The following is a 10,222-nucleotide window of genomic DNA, read 5'->3' as shown; positions in this document are numbered from 1 at the left end:
CCCATTATCGACCCACTAAAAAGGACCATTTCATACCGGGCCCACTTTTGACCCGCACTGACCCTGATTCGACCCGCCCGATAACCAGGTCTAGTCACAAGTCGCCCAACTATAGATGGGCTTGGTTGTGTGGATCCTCTACTACTTTAGACTCGGACGGTTAATCCTGGCCCTTTCTTTTAAGTGTTGGGTCAAATTTTAAGACCCATTGAAATCGGGCAAATTTGGATCCATATGTTTTAATCCAAGAGTGGTCGAGCTCGATATTGGGCTTGTTTGAGTTAAGTTGACTTCACTGGAAGCTCTTTGAAACATGACAATTGCTATCGTACCATAAACTACTTCCTCCGTTCTTATTAACATGACACAATTGGATTTCGATACTATTCACACAAGCTCATTTGACTTCCTTTTGTGATTTATACTTAAGAAAAAACATAGCCGTGTGGGGTCTTATTAGAATCATCTCAATAAATATTTTTTAAATATCAACTTTTTATAATTTTTTGTTATCCATAATTGAAGATATTAATGTTTGAAATGTGCATTGGCAAACGTGACTAAATAATTGTGTCATTTAAAAAAGAACAGAGGAAGTATTAACTATACTGTGTGCATAATTTTGTGATAAATAATTTAAATACAGAATATTTTTCTTTTCTCGTTTTACTTTTATGCTCTGTTTGGTTTGTTGTAGAATGTTTTCATGAAAAACGATTTTTCCTTACGTTGTTTGGTTTTGTAAGGGATGAAAAACTTTTTCCATTTGAAAGGAAAGGAAACCATTTTTCCACTCTTATTCCTTACCTCCCTCTTCCTTCTTCCCATCAATCTTTTCTCACATTCTCCCTTTTTTTTCTTTTTCTATTGATTTTCTTATAAAGAACCAAACAAAGGAAAATCATTTTCATTGAAAATATTTTACGCTAAACCAAACGGGGCATTTGAGAAAAACATAAAGAAAATGAACAACGCACACTTAAACTTTTTATATTTTATACTCTATTGTATGTTACTCGTTATCCTCTGTTAAACTCAATAATGATTAGGAGAAAATGGCTTAACCCTTTCGTAATTTTTATAAGATGTTTGTACTATAATGTCACAACCCTAACACCACATAATTAAACTCCTAAATATAAGTACCAGAATTATATCTACACTATAATGCCTAATATCCTCCATTCCAACCCACTTCCTTTAATTTAATTTGTTACAATAAAATCCAAAACCTCCAATTTGTAAACATGTTTGATTAGGACATTCGTAGGACACTCCAAGTCTCAAGCTAGAGATATTTGACCTTCCTATGTGTAATGCTTTTGTGGAAGCTATATTAAGCAAATCATGGACCATTCCTAAATGTAAGGTACTCACTACTCAGTCTTAGATAGTTTAGATAGATAGTACATAATGCAGATTATATATGTGTGGATAACTTTATAAACGGATTGCATTGAATTGAACACGGGAAGTTACATTCACCTTAAATAAATAAGGAAAAATTCTCATTGGTATCCTTTTGTTTCTGGTTTTTTCAATAGTACACAAAATCTAATTGGGTTCTCTCCTATACTCTTATACTATTGACTTACTAGTCTTGTATACACGAGATGCGTGCGAATATAAGAAACAAATTTGTGTTATTACATTTAAACCTGGGATAACATGTAAAAAAATATAAAATGAATGCGATGCGAAAATGGTAAGAATTTATTTAAGGGGCTAGATTGATTAAAATATTTCTTTGATTTTTCCTATTGAGTAGGTTATCATTATATTCTATATTTTATAAGTGTGGAGGATATTTTAGTAATAAAAAGAGACACTAAAAGTGAATTTACTAAAATAACCTCAACTTTCGCTTGCAAAATAACATTAAGTTATTAGATTGTTACATTAGTGAGTACTTATGGTCAATTTGTATATGTTACTTCATTATATTGAACTACTAACTTTTTAGTAGTTAGTAATTATCAATGTATCATATGGTGGTTTATTAACGTGGTGGTTATCATATTATTAACATACAAACTAACGTTAAACACACTCCAATATACGGAGTAACATGTTTTTTTTGGTTCTACTACGAGGAGTTCCCACCGCTTTCGGCGAGTGGACTAATCTCCCGCGGGAGTTTGCATGGGTACCTCGATGGGCAGCATCCCTCCCAGTTGAGATTTTTTCCATTCCCAGGACTCGAACCCAAGACCTTGGTTAAGGAGCAAGAGGCCCTTAACCATTCATGCCAACCTCAATTGGTATACGGAGTAACATGTAATAGCATTTAATTATTATTAGGTGCATTTAATGTACTCCGTAGTTGATAAGTCATTAGTATACGGGTATCAAAGAGGAGTCTATTAGATTTTGTGTACCATTGAGAAAAGTCAACTTTAGTAACTTTAGATTGGGTGATGATAAAGGTCGCAAGTTGCGACAACATTTAGTTGTCGCAATCTTACGTGTCGCAGTTTAATTGGTACATATAGGCGACACGTAGGCTATGAGTCATAATAATATTTTTACTATCAATGTAATATTTTTACTATAAAAATATGTAAATAAGGTAGTCGATATAAATAAGGAAATAAATTAGAATATTAAGATTTTCCTAGTTTTTTTTAAAACATTTAAAGTAGCACTACTACAAAATGCGTCATTTCTCGACACTATAGCCTCGACGGTGAGGATAACCGCTGGTATCAAATTATGGTATCCGTGTTTTCTCGACGGTTATAAATGCCATTCAATTTTCTCGTCTAATATTAACGTCGAGATATTGGTCAGCAGCCACATGACCCTCACGTGGTCTTATTTGGTTTTCCGCGTATTCATTTTGGGTGAGAACTTGCCCCGCTACCACCCGCCGTTCTCACTTCTCAATCTTAACCCTAAACTGATAGTACTCCGTAACTTCTACGCTCTCTCAAATCACTGGTTTCAGATCTACATTTCTAATAATCTCTTTCAATAAGTTCTCCTCTTTCTCTTCATTTCTTTGAAATTCACTTTTCATCTCCTAAAAATCCACTGAATTTTTTAAATTTTTTAAATTTTTTTCCCCTTTTTTTTTTCAGGATTCATCGCTCTCAGATCTCGGTTCTATGATTTCGTTCAACACGATTCCGGATACTTTGAAGGTAGTCAGGTCAGTTCACAATTACAATCTCATTGATTTATTTATTTTCTCCCTTTTGTTGGTGAAGTAATCTAGGTCTAATTTCTGGTTAGAAAAATTGATCCGGAATTTGTTTAATTTGATTATCGGGTTTGATGATTCGGGAAATGCAATGTTGGTTTATTGATCCATGTGAATGATCTGGAAATTGAGTTTGTAATCAACATTAAAATCCAAGTTTGAGTTTTTTAATTGATTGTTTATGACAGTCCAACCCCTTCTTTATTTTCGCAGTATTTGCCGCTTGAACAATTTTATAGTTTCGTTTCACTTTTTGTTATTAGATGCTAAGGGATTTCTTAATTGATAATTTTAGAATAAAAATTCAATTGTTACAAGTATTTTTCCCCCCTCTTGTATCTGACTGTGGATGCAGCCATGATGCATTTAATATCTTCCGTTGTATCATGCTTGATTGATGATTATATTGAGTAATTGTAAACTGCTATTCTAAGTTGTTGTCACATGTGGTTTGCTGGCCATTTTAGGCACAATGAAAGCTTCAGTAATATTTTCAGTTCTAAATATCAAGCATCAGTTACATCATGAATAACAGAGTATACTGAATAAATTTTATCTATTAGTGCCTGGAAGGATAGAAAACATGCTTGTCTATTCTAAGTCTATGTCTCTATTCCTACCAGTTACATTTCCTGTTTCCTGTTAATTTCCATGTTCCCAATTTTACGAGTTTGGTACTAGAATTATTTTCATTACACTATCTAAGTTGATGATGACTGTTTGAGCATCTGCTGGATTTAGATTAATTTCATATTTCTTGATCAACACTACTACAATTTCCGTAGTTTCTCGACGCTGTACAAATTTGCTGAGGCTGGATTTAATCTAAAAAAATCTCATAGAATCTCATTTACACGAGTGTCCAGTTTAGATTTCAGACTATTACATACGGAATACTAGATTCAGGGCAGTTGAGTATTGAATTACTATTTTATTGTCATTTGCATGATTAGGCGTATAGCGTAAATGTTGCACTGGCTGAATATGTCTTATGTATAGCGTAAAAGTTTGACAAGGCGTAACACTACTTGTGTTTTTCAAGAAATAAATGATTCTTGTTCTTGCCAAGATGTATTTCTTGCATTACTCTTCAAGCTGAAGGCCAACTCTTGTTTTTTTTACAGGAATTGATGTTGTAGGGGAGGTAGTCGAGGTTGGATCTTCGGCAACAAAGTTCAAAGCTGGTGACAAGGTTCTGACCCTGTTAAGCCATGATGTAAGCTGCTTGTTTCTCAATTCCATAATTCTTCAATCAGAATAGTTTTTTTTAGAAGCTTACAGTGGGGTAAAAACCAACGTGACTGGTGTTTCATTGACTGACTGACCGGTGGTGCACTGGCTGAATATGCAGTGGAAAAAGAGACATGACAGTTGCTAGACCATCAGAAGTATGAGTAGCGGAAGCTGCAGGCTTACCTCTTTAATCTTTTGATGTGAAACTTGGTTGAACATGACTAGCTCTGGAACTGGAATACTGGATAGTGCAAATCAAAGGAGACTCCATGCTTTTCTATTCAAGGTATTCTTTTATTATAGTAGCTTTTGGAAATTGTCTCACCCTTTTGATTTGGTTATTTGTGGTGCTGGAAGATTGGGGTTGGTGTTCTTCTGGTGATGTATTAGCAGCTAGCCTGGGAGTTTTTGATGAAACGTTCTACATGCTAAAGAACAAATTAAAGATGGCTAGTTAACTACTAATGTGCACAATTTGACATTAAACTTCGGTCCACCTTAATTGTTAATTCCCTAATATCTCCTCAGTTTACCTCTTTTAGAATGGATCAATTTGTTGTATAATATTCTTCCTCCTGAGAAAGTTAGACCATACTGGTTCTACTAAATGAGATTCTACATCCAATATACTATCAGAATGTAAGCTTCAACTGCCTTTTCCTCTCACATTCATCTAAGCCCGTAAAATCAGTCGAGCCAATCAATTCAATACCATGAACACACTGCTGATTAGACAAGCCCCTATAATTTGTACATAATTAGCAGATATTCAGATTAGGGACAGAAACACCCTAATCTGAATATCTGCTAATCTGCAGTGGGTGGCTCTGTTGTATTTTGGAGTCTGGTAGTTAAAGCGTTGACCTGTTAATGTTACCAATGGTTGCATTTCTTATGTCAATAAGTAGTAAAGGCATAGGGAGCTTCCAACTTACTTCTTAACTGGGTAATAGAGTATCAGATGGTAATGCATGGCCCGTTGTGAAACATCTGAAGGACTACATTTTCGCTTCCACTATAAGTTGCTGGTCCGACTTGGATCAACTATAATTTTCTTGATGTGATATTTTATATACTTGTTACTGAATTTATAGCTGCCAAAATTGTATTACTGATGTTCAGACTTCTAGGAATTCTATCCAGGAGCCTAAATAGTGTACTAAACTACTACGGAGTAAATATGCCGAAATCAGAACATATACTTACAATTAATTAGAAAAGTATTTATTTTCGTGAACCAATTCAATAATTTTGATTGGGAATTTTTGCGTGCTATTGTTTACCGTGGACTTCTCTTAATTTATTTTACACCGTGGTAGAAACTGTTACTTACCGTTTGTATATTTTTTTTTCTTAAGGTCCAGGATGCATTTGGAGATAATGGTGGTGGAAGAAAAGAATCAAGTGGTGATGCATAGCTCCTTCAACTATGAAGCTGATATTCTTGAACTTGTATTGAGTGGCCTTTGTTTTAATTTGAAGATGACATTTTAGAATAATAAGTTGGAATTATAATAGTAGATATGGTGTTTTGGGTATTAAATTTGTGTTTTGGAGATACTAGCTAGCTAATTTAATAGTTTGGATAATGTGTAAACTTAATTTGATGATATGATTTGGAGCGAGCTAAGTACGTATTATTACATTTTAAAGGTGTTCATGCTATATATAGTTAATTACATCTGTTTGGTTTGAATTAGTTTCAGGTTGATTTTGCTTCGGGCAACAATGAACGATAAAAAAAAAAAAACAACTATATTCTCGACGCTATATAGTGTCAAAACATGATTCGCGTAAAAAATTGTTGGTAAGCCCGTAAAAAAAATTACTACGCAGATGACCGTCGAGAAATAATTAGCTACACCAAACACCGTCGAGATTCTCGACGCAGATTGGCGCCAAAAATATTCTGTAGACGACAAACACCGTCGAGAATATCGACGCAGCAAAACGTCGAGAATTTCTCTACGGCCAAATTCTCGGCGCTTGCTTTGGGCGTCGAGAAAAATGTTCTCGGCGCCTTTAGGCGTCGAAAAATAGCCAAAAAAGCGTCGAAAAATGACGCGTTTTGTAGTAGTGTAGGATATATAAATTAAATATTTTATTTTCCAATTAAAATAATGACACATAAGCATGCCATGTCATCATTGTGACACGACTTAAAGGTCGCATGTTGCGACCTTTATCATTTTCGCTTTAGATTTGTTGCATTCATACAATCAGGTACTCTCTAATGTTTATTCTTTTACAATCGAGTCTAATAGGCTCCAATCAATCTTAATTAGTTCAAAAAGTGCAGATAATTTCAAATCTCATCCGGTGAATAGAACACACACTGTGTTTCCTTGGATTATATTTCGGCAAAGGCTTCCGAGTTAATCTCATTGATAATGGAGTAGATTTTAGTTAGTTAATTTTCAAGACATGGGTGAAATGTTTATAGCATATTAGTATAGGCATTAATATATGGTTGTGTTTTAAAAAATAAGAAGGTTGACAATGCTTTATAAGGAGTAGCAGGAAGCATGTAGTCATGTACTAGTATTTTTCTTTTTTAATAATGGTTTCAACTTGAAGATGCTTTTTACATAATTAAAGTATTATGTCAAAAAAAAACATAATTAAAGTAGTTGACTACCTTAATCGATCAGCATTATTAATTCTTGGCCAAACTTGACATGCAGTACATGAACTATTAATACTTGACCTAGTCTGCACACATGCCCGAATATCCACGTCACCTCAGTCCTTTAAAAAAAGGAAAACATTTTCTAAGATATTTTGAGGTATTGCATTTTAATTAAGGTCAGAGATTAATTATCACTATGGGTTCTTTGGTTTGGTATTCCTTATGCAGTTACTAGGTTAGGTCCCGTGCGGATTACTAAAATATTTTATTATTTCAATAGTATCTAAATAAAATACTTGTGATATTAGGAAAACATGAAAGTAAAAAGAATATATACAAAAGTATGAGTTCATAGTGTATAAAATATATATCCAAATAAGCTAAATATGCATATTAGTACAATACGGAGTACAAAGTTAAGGATTATATAGTTGTATACTTACCACTTATTATTATTTTAATTAACATCCGTACGTACTCACCGTGTATTATTATTAGACTAACATTAGAATTTAGAAACCAATTCTTCAATATTATATAAATTAATTAAAAAGTTATAACAATACATAAATAAAATCAAATTGTAAAGGAGAAAATAATATTGATTCATCTTTCCTCCAATAATATATCATGTATTACGTAGTTACATTTATGGTTGTGAGAAATAATTCCCCTGACTTTCATTAATTATGTATTGTCAGTATATATACAAACTATTTGTTGTACAATAGCATGATATGAGGCTATTAATTAGGAATATAATTAATACATAATATTTACAAAATAACTGCATATTCTATCAATGGTAATTCAATTATATTTTTACTTCAATTTTTATCTTAGTTTTCAAAAAAAAATGCAAAGTAAAATCTTTTAAAAAAGTTAAAAAAAAAAATTTGACGGGAAAAAATCGAATCAGGAAATGACACGTATCATTCCTGATGTCTCTTTTAGTATATAGTAATAGATCTTCTCTCCCACTTTGGAAGGGTTTAACTTGTGGACTTGGGTCGAGTTGACTTGTATTATGTATAGATTTCTGTCTGATAGGAATTGTTCTTCTTACCTATCAAAATAAATGCAAGTAAAATACTTCGTATTAAATAGAGTAATTTAGCATGACGCTTTTATATATAATATTGAGGTAGGTAGGTCAAGTTGGTCTAACCAAAAGGTTAAGTGGAAATTTCCTAAGAAATTACATAGCTAGCTAACAACTTGGCCTCGCTAAGATGATCATGAATCGTCTCATGCGGCCATGCGGGGATGTAAAATTGAGTTAGCAGTCGGTTACGGATTGAGTGTAATTGAATAATGTTGTGTGGGGTCATTGTGCTCATAAGGATTGAATGCGTGGAATTTTTTTTCCCGGGTCATTTCGATTTTTATCGGATGTCGATTTGATCTGGTTGTGAGCCCTACGAGTCATGCCCCACTGTTTATATAATGCTCTAGCTCCCTATATCGAATTATATGTTGATATGCATAGCTCCAAGCCTTCTAGCATTAATTACAAAAGTTGAAGCAAGTTGAGACTTAACGCTAAGTTATAATCAAAATAAACCTTTTTAAGAAATATCACCCTTAATTAATCTCCCCGTAAAAGATTTAAATTTTAGTAAACATGTAAAGTCATAACATCTGTTCCGGTGTTGTAACGGTGGAAACAATGGGCTTCGAGTGAAGGCCCTTTCGTGTGTGTTGAAGATCTTGCTACCTTGAATGAGTTGTGTCCGAATTCACCTGCACAAAGACAAAGTTACTAGCCTCGGGGGTGTTTCCGAGGAAAGCCCCTCCGATGCCTAAGTAAGAACGATGCTCGGATTCTAGAGAGAAGTTCTCTAGAGAGTAGTCTTAAGGCGATAAATTGGACGTACCTTGAGGTGTGAGCTTTGGCGGCCTATTTATAGTGTTTGTGTAATAAATGTGCCCATAGGTCATTTATTACTGTTGGGCCGTGGGCCTTGTTGGTGGCTGAATAGCCATGTTAAGCGAACAATGGGTTTGATGTTGTTGTGTTGAGCCATTGGGCTTTGGACTTAGTGGCCCAATTGATATTCAATTGGGAGCCCAAACAACATGCCCCCCAGACCCAACCCATTTAGAATTAAATGGGTGGGTTTCCAACTGTCAGAAGTCCAAAAGTTCCCTCCTTTTTTCAAAAGAAGCACTTGGATTCGTGTACTTGTGGAACAAGTGTCGAGAAGAGTCCTCGGAAGTGTCTTTGATTAATTGGTTGGGAATAAAGTGGAAGTTGGGCGGTTTTTAGATCGTGGCCTATAAATATCGCCCATTTTCTTCATTCCAAAACTTTATTCGCTCAAATCTCTCAAAACTTCCTAAGAATTCCAGCGGTTTCTTCGAGTGTTTTCTTCAGATCTTCGCAAATTCACTGAGAATCTGCTTTGGGATCTCACTTCGTTCATTTCATCGGCGTTTTCTGCTTCTGGAAAGTTAATTTTGTTTTTCTTTCTTTCTACCCTTTTCTGTGCTCTTCGGCGCTTTACACTTCGCCATGGTTGGGGGAAGATGGAAGAAGTGAAGGAAATAATGCCCTTGGTCCAAGTATGCATTCTATGTTAAGTCTAATAAATGCGGTTCAGTATTAATTAACAAGTTAATAATTCAGTGAGATCAAGTGAGCTGAATGCCTAGCTAGAGGCCGCTTCAGTTCAAGTGGAATTAATGATATTAATCCACAGCTTACTCTTGACTGAACCCGTAGGGTCACACAAATAGTACGTAAACGGATCAAGTATTTAATGGCATTAAATACTCCATCTATGGATATTCGGAATCGACGGATCTTGGTTTCAGTGGGAGCTGAGATCGTCACAGGCAAGAAATGAATACTCCGGAAACGATGATATTGCCGGAAGCGGAAATATGGATCGTATCGGAAATATAAATATTATCCAAGTCGTAGATGTTGCCGGAAACGGAAACATGGTACGTATCGGAAAATATTATCGGAAATAGAAATATTGCCGGAATCGGAAATATTGCCGGAAACGGAAATATTGTCTGAATCGGAAATATTATCGGAATCGGAAAATAATTCCGGAAATGGAAATATTAAATATTTGTTCGAAACGGAAATTAATTCCGGAATCGAAAATATTAAATATTGTTCGTATCGGAAATAAATTCCGGAATCG

General features: G+C 34.6%; 1 long non-coding RNA gene across 2 annotated transcripts; it reads left to right on the top strand.

The window, feature by feature from the left end:
* The first annotated feature begins 2,822 nt into the window (after positions 1 to 2,822).
* On the top strand, positions 2,823 to 6,080 carry LOC110775471 (uncharacterized). Of its 2 annotated transcripts, XR_002529763.2 has the most exons (5): positions 2,823 to 2,977; positions 3,081 to 3,151; positions 4,327 to 4,418; positions 4,554 to 4,721; positions 5,794 to 6,080. It is a non-coding gene; the product is annotated as an uncharacterized lncRNA (long non-coding RNA). The 2 variants fall into 2 exon arrangements; XR_008927501.1 differs by having other exon boundaries at positions 2,854 to 3,151.
* The last annotated feature ends 4,142 nt before the right edge of the window (positions 6,081 to 10,222 follow it).

The sequence above is a fragment of the Spinacia oleracea genome, chromosome 2, assembly GCF_020520425.1.
Source record: "Spinacia oleracea cultivar Varoflay chromosome 2, BTI_SOV_V1, whole genome shotgun sequence".
In the NCBI taxonomy this organism is placed as follows: Eukaryota; Viridiplantae; Streptophyta; class Magnoliopsida; order Caryophyllales; family Amaranthaceae; genus Spinacia; species Spinacia oleracea.
This window is presented reverse-complemented; position numbering and strand designations above follow the sequence as displayed.